The sequence below is a fragment of the Alligator sinensis genome, unplaced genomic scaffold (assembly GCF_000455745.1).
Source record: "Alligator sinensis unplaced genomic scaffold, ASM45574v1 scaffold769_2, whole genome shotgun sequence".
NCBI lineage: Eukaryota > Metazoa > Chordata > Crocodylia > Alligatoridae > Alligator > Alligator sinensis.
In genome coordinates, this window is record NW_005843314.1 from 85315 (window position 1) to 97235 (window position 11921).

Consider the following 11921-nt stretch of genomic DNA (forward strand, 5'->3'; position numbering starts at 1 on the left):
AACTTGGACAGAGTACATTTCACTCCCTCGTCCAAGTCACTGATGAAGACATTGAAGAGTATCGGTCCAAGGACCGAGCCCTGCAGGAACCCACTGCCCACACCCTTCCAGGTCGAGACCGACCTATCCACTACGACTCTCTGGGTGCGACCCTCCAGCCAATTCACCACCCACCGGACTGTGTAGTCATCCAAGTCACAGCCTCTTAACTTGTTCACCAGTATGGGGTGGGATACTGTATCGAAGGCCTTCCTGAAGTCTAAGTATACGACATTCACCCCTCCTCCTGCGTCCAGGTGTTTCGCAACCTGGTCATAAAAAGAGACTAGATTGGTTAGGCGCGATCTGCCTGCTACGAACCCGTGCTGGTTTCCCCTCAGCATAACTTGTCCTGCCGGGCTCTCGCAAATGTGAGCCTTGATAATTTTTTCAAAGACTTTGCCAAGGATGGAGGTGAGACTGACTAGCCTATAGTTGCCCAGATCCTCCTTCCTCCCCTTCTTGAAAATGGGGACCACATTGCCCCTTTTCCAGTCCTCCGGGACCTGGCCCATGCACCATGAGTGTTCAAATATTCCCTCCAGTGGCTCTGCAATGACGTCAGCCAGTGCCTTCAGCACCCTCGGTACTGGGTTTGGAGGGTTCTTTGTTGAACAGTTATGGTGATGAGCCAGCAGAAGCAATGGATTCTAAACATCATATCCAGACAGATAACTCCAGCACACTGGGATCAGTGCAGAGTGAAACTGTAGGGCCTGAGTTATATAAAGTCAGATGGGAAGATCCAGCAGCACCTCCTGGCCTTAAAAATCTATGATTTTTCCCTTTTAAGTAAGTTTAAATTTAATTTTCATTGACATTTGATCTTACCTAACAAGAAAAACAGTGCCACACTGGTCAGACCAGTGGTCCATCTAGCTCAGTATCCTGCCCCTGATTGTGGCAGAAGTGGTTGCTATAGACTCTTGACAGAAAGAGCATGTTCCACGCATGAAATGTTGTGCCATTACTGAAGCTGCAACAGACCAAGAGGAAGTGGTGGATGAGGATTTCTTCAAACAGGTAGCAAAATTTTCCCCACCACAGGCCCTGGTTCTGATAGGGACTTGAATCACCCTGACATCTGCTGGGAGGGCAATACAGCAGTGTGCAGGTAATCCAGAAACTTTTCGGACTGTGTTGGGGACAACTTCCAGGTGCAAGTGTTGGAGAAAATGAGTAGGGGGCATGCTCTTCTTGACCTGCTGCTCACAAACAATGAAGACTTGGTGGGAAACATAGAAGTGGATGGTAACTTGGGCAGCAGTGAACACAAAGTGATTTTTGTTGAGGATCCTGAGGAAAGGAAGGAAGAGGAAGGAGAGCAGCAGAGTAAGGACCTTGGACTTAAGAACTTTGAATCACTCAGGGAACTCATGGGCAGGATCTCCTGGGAAGCCAGTCTGAGGAGAAGAGGTGTCCAGGAGAGCTGGCTGTACTTTATTGAGGGTGCAGGAATTAACCATCTCAATAAACAGGAAGACTAGCAAGCATGGCAGAAGACCAGCTTGGCTAAGCAGGGAACTCTTCAGTGAGATAAAGCACAAAAATGAAGCTTACAAGTAGTGTAAACTTAGACAGATGACTAGGGAGGAGTATGAGAGCATTATTCAGGCATGCAAGGATGAAGTCAGGAAGGCCAAAGCGCAATTGGAGCTGCAGCTGGCAAGGGATGTGAAGGGTCAGAAGAAGGGTTTCTACAAATATGTCAGTAGCAAGAGGAGGATCAGGGAACGTGCGGGTCTCTGAGTTTAAATGCGGGAGGCAACCAAGTGACAAAGGATGCAAAAGCAGCTGAAGTGCTCAATGCCTTTTTCACCTCAGTTTTCAGAGGCAAAGTCAGCTCCCAGACTACTGCACTGGGCAGCACAGTATGTGGAGGAGTTGAACAGACAACTGTGGCAAAATAACAGGTGAGGGGCTATTTATAAAAGCTGGATGTGTACAAATTCATGCGGGATGCACCCAACGGTGCTGAGGGAGCTGGCCGATGTAATTGCAGAGCTACTGGCCATCATCTTTGAAAATTCATGGCAATCAGGAGAGGTCCCGGATGATTGGAAAAGGGCAAACATAGTGCCCATATTTACGAAAGGGAAAAAGGAGGACCCAGAGAACTACAGATCAGTCAGTCTCACCTCAGTCCCTGGAAAAATCATGTAGCAGATCCTCAAGGAATCCATTTCTAAGCACTTGGAGGAGAAGAAGGTGGTTAGGAACAGTCAGCATGGATTCGCCGTGCCTGAGCAACCTGATTTCCTTCTATGCTGACATGACTGGCTCTGTGGATTCAGGGACCACCATGGACATGATACATCTTGACTTTAGCAAGGTATCCCACAGCATTCTTGCAAACAAGCTAAGGAAGTCCAGGTCCGATGACCAGACTGTAAGGTAGACAGAAGACTGGCTGAATATGCACCCTCAACAAGTTTGCAGAGGACACCAAGCTGGGCGGCATAGTAGATATGCTGGGGGGTAGGGCTAGGGTTCAGAGTGTCCTTGAAAAATTGGAGGACTGGACGAAAGGAATCTCATGAGGTTCAACAAGGACAAGTGCAAAGTCCTGCACTGAGGAGGGAGCAATCCCCTGCACCGGTGCAGTTTGGGGGTGACGGGCTGCATCCTGTGCAGGAGATGCCCCCGCCGCCCTGGGCATAAGGGGCAGGATGGAACCAGCCATGTCCCACAAGACAGGGCAGGTTAGAAACAGATCTTGATCCTGCTGCCTCTCTGTCACCCTGCATCTTAACCAGAACACCCATAAATAAAACAATCAGCAAACATTTGTCCCTGCTAAGTTGTATTAGTGTGGACATCCCTATGCTGCTGTGTTCTGGCAAATACTTAGCACCTGCACCGGGAAGTTGTTACGGATGAGCAAAGCACATGTTTCATGGGCCACCAGAGGAGATTTTGTTTGCTTGCTGTGCTGCATCTGTGGGCTGAGATTTAGAAGGGGTGGGAATCCCCCAGGGGGGATTTTATGCAGCCAGAGCCCTGCCCTGGCCCTCAGGAGACTGCAGTGCTTTGCAGTCAGTCAGCAGCTGGGCTACAGAGAAGCCTGAAAGCCTTAGCTTTCCTGCTGGAAAACAGACAATTTCCAGCCTCCTGCTCTCACCCAGGTGCAGTCAGAGCTGGTAGGAAATGAATGGCCTCTTCTTTCTTCCTTCCCAGCCTGCGTATTGCTCTGACTTGGATGCTTTGCCCTCAGTCAGAAGCTTTCCAAGTGCTCTGTCAGTGCAAAACAGAAACTCAGCTTTAACTTCCTGCTGGATGCATGTCAGGGGGGAGCTGGGACACTGTGCAGCATTTACAGGAAATCAGGGAATTTTATGGGAAGTGCTTCTTCAGCACAACAAACATTACACCACACAGAAGAATGAACAGGGAAGCTTCACACAGATAGATGCATCCGCACACGTCCTGTTGCCTCCTCGCTGGTTCCTCAGTCCCAAAGCCCAGGCTTAGTCCCTTATTCAAAGAATCCCTCTTTGGGAAGGTCTTCAGTGCAGGCCAGAACATGAAAGATCTCACCGTTATTACTGGGTAATTTCCACCTTCATTTAATAAAACATTAAATATGTACTTATTCATCGAGCACAAAGCTGGCGGGGACCTCAAAGTCACCTAGTCCACCCCTCTGTATGAATGCAGCATGCTGCTCCTAAACCACCTCTGTGCAGGGCTTCTCCAGCCTCCTCTTGGAAACCTCCTGTGCAGGAGATGCCCCCGCCGCCCTGGGCAGTTGACTCCACTGACTGAATGTGGTCCTAGAACAGGGGTGGGCAATTATCTCAGCTGGAAAGCTGCTTAGCTAGTTTTGAAAAGCTGTCAAGGGCTTCAAGGGTAGCCCCATGCTTTGACAGGTACTCCACCCCCTTGGTTGCCTTCTTGCTGGACCTGGGGAACCTCTCCTGCTGGCCACACACCGCGCTGCTGAGAGTCCTACTGCTGCCTGCAGGTCCCACTCCTTCAGGTGCTTCTGGGGCAACTGCTCCCACCCTGCTGACTCAGGTCTTTGAAACTCATCCTCCTGGTCCCTCACTGCTCTCTCTTCAGTCAGCTAGGCTGCTTCTTTTATCCCCCTCCAGGTGACCCAAAGGGCCAATCAGGGGACATGGATGGTGAGTCTATGGGGCCTGATTGGTGAGGAAAGAGAATCCCAAGCCTTCCAATCTTTTGCACTGTCAAACCCCCTGGGCCAAATCATTACCAGCTAGCCCCTCGCATATTACACCGGTGGTTTGGGTGAGGCTATAGGGGTTGGAGGAGGCCTCCTAGGGACCCACAGGGGGTGGGGCCCCAGTGCCTGAGTGAGGGCACAGTATTCTAAGGGGGAGCCCCAGTGGTATGGGAACCCCGGCACCAGTGAAGGCGCAGCTTGCGGCGAGGAGCGCAACCAGTGGGTTGCGGGCAGGGAGCATAGACCCCAGGTTGTGTGCGGGGTACGTAGACCCCAGCCCCAGAGAGGGGCAGCTTTGAGACGCCCCAGCGTGGGCACGACGAACCCCAGAGAGGGGGCCACATTATTAGGAAGCCCAGTAGAGGCACGATGAGCCCCAGAGAGGGGGCAGTGTTATTAGGAAGCCCAGGACGGGCACAGCAAGCCCTAGAGAGGGGGCAGTGTTATTAGGAAGCCCAGTAGGGGCACAGCAAGCCCTAGAGAGGGGGCAATATTATTAGGAGGTCCAGTGCAGCCATGGGGAGCCCCTGAAGAAGGGCTAGTGCTGTGACAAACCCCGGAGCAGGGTAGAGTGCTGCGGTTGCCCCGGTGAGAGGGGGTAGTGGCGCGGTGAGCCCTGAGAGAAGGGGCAGCAGCGCGGTGGGCCCGGGAGTCAGGGGGCGTTGCCGGGAAGTCCCCAGAGTGGGTGCAGAGAGCTCCAGACGGGGGGCTGTATTTTAGAAGCCCGAGTTCGGGCAGCATTGCAGGGAGAGCCCCAGGAGGGGGCACTATTGCAAAGGCCCCAGACAGGGGGCAACATTACAGAGAAGACCCCCAGAGAGGGGCGACATTCCAGGGAAGCCCAGAGTGGGCTCGGACAGCCCAAGAGAGGGCAGCACAGCAGAGGAGGCCCAGAGAGTGGGCAAGAGCATGCAGATTTATAAAGAGACATACCAGCGTCTATCCCATCAGCGAGGCTTGGGGCGTGGTATTAGGGGTTGGTAGGAGCCACACGTAGCGCATAAGGCTAGGGTGTCTGGGGAGCACCCATCATACCGGGAGACCCCCAGGGGGTCCAGGAACACACGGGGACCGAGGTCCCAGCTAACCGTGCCCGGGGAGTCGTAGGCAGCCTCCCAACTATACATAAACATCAAAGACGTGGCAGGCGAGAATTTGAGGGTGCCCTTGGGCTGACCTGGCATGGTAAGGGGGCCATAGGGAGATCACGGCTCTCCTGAAGGACCCTGCCGTGACACAGCCCATCTGGGGCGAGCAGGATCTGCTTGGCCCTGGATGCCCAATTTCATTGCGGTGACACTGCCCTGTCCTGCCCTGCCTTTGTGGTGGTCCCATAGCCCCATGCAGTGTTAAAGGTGCCCTGCACAGGCTCATTTGCCCCAGGCCCCACACCCCTCTAGGGTCAGCTCTGCCAGCTCTTTTCAATGCCGCACGTGTTTGAGTTCTGGCTGGTGTCCTAGAGGAAGAGCACAGGCCTGAGCGCATGTGTGTAGCAGTCCTTAACTTCTTGTGTGTCCTTGTTTCCATAAAGGATGGCACAAAAGGGTAAGAAACAGTCCAAGGCATGTTTGTCGGGTACAAGTCCTGCTTCACCCATCTTATTTTCTTCTCTAACAAGTGGAGAGGATTTGTGACTGCCGTGAAAGGAATTGCTATAATTAATATAACTTGAATGTAGCGAGGCTGCTAGTGCTGCCTCCCAGGATGTTCTTGTAAGTCAGAGAAAGAGTCTGTATGGACCTACTGGAGGTTGGGGGCAGATCTGGGTGGCAACTTGTAAAAAAAACTCATCATCAATGATGCCTAACAGGAGGGAGGAATTGAATGGGAGCCCCCTGCAATCATAGGAGAGGCTGGGGGACCTGGGCATGTTCAGCTTGTGGAGAGGCTGCTACAGAGGAGACAAGAGCAGTCAGCAAATCCCTGCAGGGCTGCTGTAGAGAACAGGGAAAGCACATTTCTCTCTTGCTGCAGAGTAGAGCACAGCCCCCTGTCTAGAAGTCACAGCAAAGCAGGTTTAGGTTGGATCACAGGAAACACTTCTACACTGTCAGAGCAGGGAGGCCGTGGGAGAGACACCAGGGACACCTTTGACATCACTGGAGGGGTCAAAGAGAGGTTGGACAGCCACTGGTTGGGGATGATCTAGGCATAGAAATGCCTGTTTTGTACCATGAGGATTTCTCAGGCTGCTGGGCTGTGCTGGTTGCCCCTGCCCCCCTGTCTGCTTCATGTGTGAGGATTTTAAACATTTCTTAAAGGCACTGGGTGCTGGCTGCAGCCCAGGCTGGGGATGGGGACTGTGCTGTGCCAGTGCTCTCTCTGGGACTCAAACCCCAAGCTTCCTGGATAGAGGGTCCTGCCCCTCTGTTCAGGATCACATCAACTCCATATTTGGGGTCAGGAAGATTTTTCCTCTCTGGTCAGACTGGTGCAGACTGGGGGAGGTTTTGCCCTCCTCTGTAGTGGTGGTGTTGCCTCTACCTGGGCTCTCTCCAGTATGTATTAATAACCTTTTACAGAAGCAGGACATTGGCTGCCATACTTCTCCTGTGGCTGATTCTGGCATCATGTCAGGGGTGACTGTGTCATTTTGCTACACGTTTGGGCAATGGATTTCTCCGGGATGGTTTGGGCTGGGCTGCTTCTGCCTCAGGCAGGGGACTGGACTAGATGTCACATCTGGAGCTCCCTTCCATATCTACTTCTGTATTACTTGGGGGCACTTGTACACATTTGTGGGGTCTGGTTGGCTGCCTCTGGGATATAAACACAGCAGAGGGTGGGAAAGACAGAGGAGGGAGAGGATTGGGACAGTGTCTCCACCCAGGGAGGGGACTGAAAGCCTGCTCCAGGGAGCCAACACACCAGGAAAGATGAACAGCCTGTGGTGCTCATTAAGGAGCTGAGTCCCTTATCTTGGAGAGAAGCAGTGAAACTCAGGACTCAGGTGCCCTGGGAGAGGGGAGGGGGGAGTCTGTGCTTGCGGCTGGGTCGGAGCCATGGGAGAGTTTAGGCTGCAGGAACAGGGGACCTGCTGGTAAAGGGAGGAAGTCTCTATTAAGCAGCCTTAGTTTCACAAGGAAGGGGAAGGTGGGGAGGCATTTAACCTTGGGCTCCTAGTGCTTGTAAGAAGGTTGTTTACAGGGAAGGAACCGCCCCACTGCCATCCAGACAGAGGTTTCTGCTTGGAAGAAACACTGGGACCGTGCACACTGCTGCAGAGATGCCTGTAGGAGCCGTGCACTGGTGACCATGCACAGCACCGGCATTGATTTTTATTCGAGTGGACTGAATTCCTAGTGGAATTGGGTTTAGAGACTATGATCTGGGAATGGACATATACTGATAGGGCTGTTGTATGTGGGGTCACTTGTTGGATGGACTATTCACTAATATTGGCTTTATAGATAATATTTTGGTTATGGGTTGTAATGGACGTTGTTGAACCTATGTAATGCATGTATGTATATGTAGTCCAGGTGACTCGGGTATATCCTCCCCTTCTCCAGTTGAAGGGGATTGTTAGCTGGCAGGTGTGCTGTGGGGGAACTGCAGACCGCTCAGTCTCCCTCCATCCCTATAGCACCAGGCCTGGACAGTCAGGGAACTTAACTATATACACATGTATTTACATTATCTTATCACAAGGAAAAGAATCATGGATATGATATCTAAAAAAACAACATAAAGAACCCTCTGGGTAAATGCCATATAACCTTATACCAGTGCTCCAGATACAGGTAAGTCACAGGTAAGTATCTGATCTGAAACAGATAAACCCCCTTATCTAAACAAATAACATAAAGAATACCCTCTAGGTAAATGTGATAAAACCTTATACCAGTGCTCCAGTTACAGGTAAGTCACAGGTAAGTATCTGATCTGAAACAGATAAACCCCAAAATAAACATAATCCCAAGGGGAAACCCCAATGCCCTTGGGCTTTTCCCAAGCCCTACAAGGAAGTCAGTAACTTTAGGGGGGCCCTCCCAGTGGGACCTCCACTTTCAGGAGCCCTTAACTAACCTGCAGTGGGACTCCCCGCTGCTGTGGGAATCCTTTTTTCCTGCAACTCATGTCTCCCAGGCCTGGAGGGTGGCCCTCATCATCTGCATCAAGCTGCTCTCTTGCCTGCACTGGGCTTTGGGGGGGTTGCTGTCCCCTGGAACAGGGCTCCACTATGCAGGGTTTCTGAGGCCTCTGGCTCAGCCCTGTCTGGTGGCTCAGTAGCCTGAGCACTGTCTGGCTCCCTGGGCTCAACCTTTTGCTATGGGCCAGAGACCTGGGCTGCCTCAAGCAGGCTCCTGAACTCTCCATGCAGCGCCTCCTGCACCGAGCTCCCAGCCTCATTCCGGGGGCTGAGGACCTAAGCCACCCAAGCGCTCCAAAGGTCCTACTCCATGCACTGTCCTGTGCACCGTGTCTCTGGCCACATGCCAGAGTTTGCAGACCCAAGCCACCTCAAGCAGCTCCCAGGGTCTGGATGCTGTGTGCCGTGCTACACACCGAGAGCCTAGCTGCTGGAGTCATCCGCTGTTCCCTGCTGATAGAAGTCTTCAGGGGCACTTCTGGGCTACTGCTTTGCCCTGCTGAGCAGCTCTTCTCAGCTCTTCTAACCCCACTCTCCTTAGCTCTTCTAAGCCCTGCTTTTCTCTCTTCTCTGTCCCGGAGGTGTTCCCATCATGCTGGGCATGCAGCTCCTGTTATATACTCCAGGACTCTGCCCCTGAAGTCTTCCGGACCTGAGTGTTGCAGTCTTCAATCAGGTCTGGACGCGCGGAAATCCTCTCCCCCTCCCCTCAGGAAAGGTGCACGACTTAACTCCTCTTGCTGCCTCCTGACTGGTGGATGGGCTCCACCAATCAAAACAGCAAGATTTCAAGCCTGGACCTCAACCCAAGCTCTGAAAGACAAGCCTACTACACATATGTGTGTGTATTACATTGGTTATTAATCTTTTCTCATCTTTCCTGTAGATATCTATAGCTAAAATAAAGAACCCTATTCGTTACTGAGGCAGGAGTGAACTCTTGGGAAGGTGAGAGTGAGGAGCACACCCTTCTCTTTGGCGGGACACCTCAGCCCGCTGAGCTGCCTGAGGGAGAGCCCAAAGCTATTGGCACCCTGAGGATCTTGAACCTGGTATAGCGCCTGGCCCTGGTGCTGGGGGAGGGTTACACTACATTTGTCACATTCTTTGATAATCTACTAATTAAATAATTGGATGAAGTCTGCTGTGATGTGTTCAATTAGAACGCCAATGAGTACATGTATTGGCAGACTGTTTGGGGATTCAGGCTCCCAGAATGGCAGGAAGAGTTCTTTGTCTGGGTCCATCATAAACTCCTGTTGTCACCTCCCTCCTGGCTCAGTTTAATGGTGCGTCTCGTGTGTCTCACGTCACAACTCACATCTCAGTGCCACGCGGTCAATGGTTGCCCGTCCCAGGCTGGCATGGTGACAGCTATGCTACATGAGCATGTGGCTGCCCCCTGCCCTCAAAGCAGGTGCTGCAGATGCTGCTCAAGCTCTGGCTCCTGCAGGCCTCACCGCATGCAAGAGCATGAGGGCCTGGCTGCCCCGGCCCAGTGCACAACATGGGTGTGATTTCATTTCAGGCATGAGAGAAGGTGCCGTTTTGTCACGCTGCCCTTCTGCAAGATGGCTGCCACCCTTCTGCTTGCAATGGGACTGAGGCCACCACTGTGGCAGCCACCTTTACTCAGGGCAGATGGGCCCTTCCCCTCCTGGCCGTCATTGTGTGCAGTGGACAGATGGGCCCACTCTGCTGTCTGGACAGTGCTGGCCTGTGAGGGGAGCTCAGGCCCTGGGGGAGGTGGCAGGGGGGAGGGAGGCCTGGGGCAGGAGGCAGAGCTTGTCCAAATAAGTGACAAGGGAGGGAGCCCTGGGGCAAGGAGGAGGCTGCGGTGGCAGCAGGGGATGTAGTGTAGAGGGAGGATGTGGGGCTGGGTGGGACAGGGCAGGAGGAGACCAAGGAAGCAGGGCTGAGGGGCCTGAGAGCAAGGGTGTGGGGTGCTGGGGGGCAGAAGAAGGGCTGGGAAGCTGCTGGGGGCTGTTTGCTCCTGTGGTGATTCTTGCTGCATTGCTGGAGCTGCTCGGTCTCCACTGCTGCCTTCGCCACTGGTGTTTACCAGGACCTCTGGGCAGACCTGACCCCCAGGGTGTAAGAACCATGAGAGTGCTTTCCTTTGACCCACAAAGTTTCCTTCTCTTTATCTCCATCCTTTCCTTCCCCATTTAGGTGCTCCAGGCCATGGCCCTGTGTCGTGTTGTGTGGTTTCCTGTGCTGGGACATGCTTCTCCTTTCTGAAGTTTCCCACCGCATTGTGCTGTGCTCAGATATACACTCTGAACTGTAGCAGCCGCTTGTCTTGTCCCCCAGGAGGGGAAGTGAATGGGGCTGAACAGGGCCCTCAGCACTCTGATGTGCTCCTTTCCTTCCTCCTCCTCCTTCCAGGGGCCGGTCAGGTCACTCTGAAGTGACCTGGCGCCATGAATGCTGACGCCCCTTAAACTCTTCTACTGACTGGTGTCAGTTAGGGTTTCCTGTCTCCTCTGGGCAATGGGGGACCTGATCCTTTGTATCCTGGGAAATATGGGCCAGGGAGATCACCTCTATTCTCACACTGGTGTTGTAGTTCTTGTTTCAATTCCTTAGCTGCTTCTAATGTCTTTAACTCTTTTCTTTTATTAATGACACTTCCCCAAGCACCAGAAAGACCCTGCATTGCCTTTCCTTCTTCCCCCCCCGCCCCATTTTTCTACCCTTCTCTTCTACTTCTAGATCCCACAAGCTATGAACCAAATCCCAGGGCTTATGCAGCTATGTCGCATCCAGCACTAAACTTGTGCCCCTTCCCCCCTCCCAGTCAGTTCTGTGCTGAATTAGACCCTTGTTAGGCTCTGGCATAGCTGGGGTGCAGGACCGTGTGCCTCCATATTGGTGCTGGCTGGTGGCAGCACGACCTGTCTCCAGCATTGTCCTGGCATGAAGATTCAGTCTGACAGCAACCAAGGGAGCCCCAAGGGATGGCAGCCCTGTGGAAGGAGACCTGACTCTTTTCTGTCCTTGAGAAGGTGAGGTCCCATGTGCCCATGGAGATCCCCAAGGCACAGTTTGAGGGTTGCCCATAGGAAAGAGGGACCCCCAGATGGGGGGGGGGGGGGCGGGGGGCGCTGCTCTCCCATTACTGCTGTGGGAGGGCCGTGGTGAGACAGGGTCCCCCCTCAACCCTCCTGGATACACTTCTTTTGATGCAGGCACCAGAGAGGAATTCCTCCAGGAAGGAATAGACTTACCCCATTCTTCAGCCATGGAAACAAGAGTTGGCCACGGCTTGCACTGTGTCTTGCTTCTGTGCAATTGTGCTCATTCTGGTGTGGAGGATGCTTTCTGCTCCGGGGGTTGAGGGTACAGGTAGGGGATCATCTCCTAACCCCTGCTTTACCCTTGGAGGTTTAGGAGTAATGTCTGGGGCTTGTTCGCTTAGAAACGGTATTTAAAGGTCTGCTTTTTGGGAACTGGCTTATAGGTATAGATATATGTATTAAAAGGGTTCAAGATGGACATCAGGGGCTAATTGATTTCTAAAGAGTCTCGTGTCTCAAAGTCACACAGGGTTCCCAGCCTTCAGAAGCTGATAGAGTATCTAACCCAGGCAGGAAAACAGCA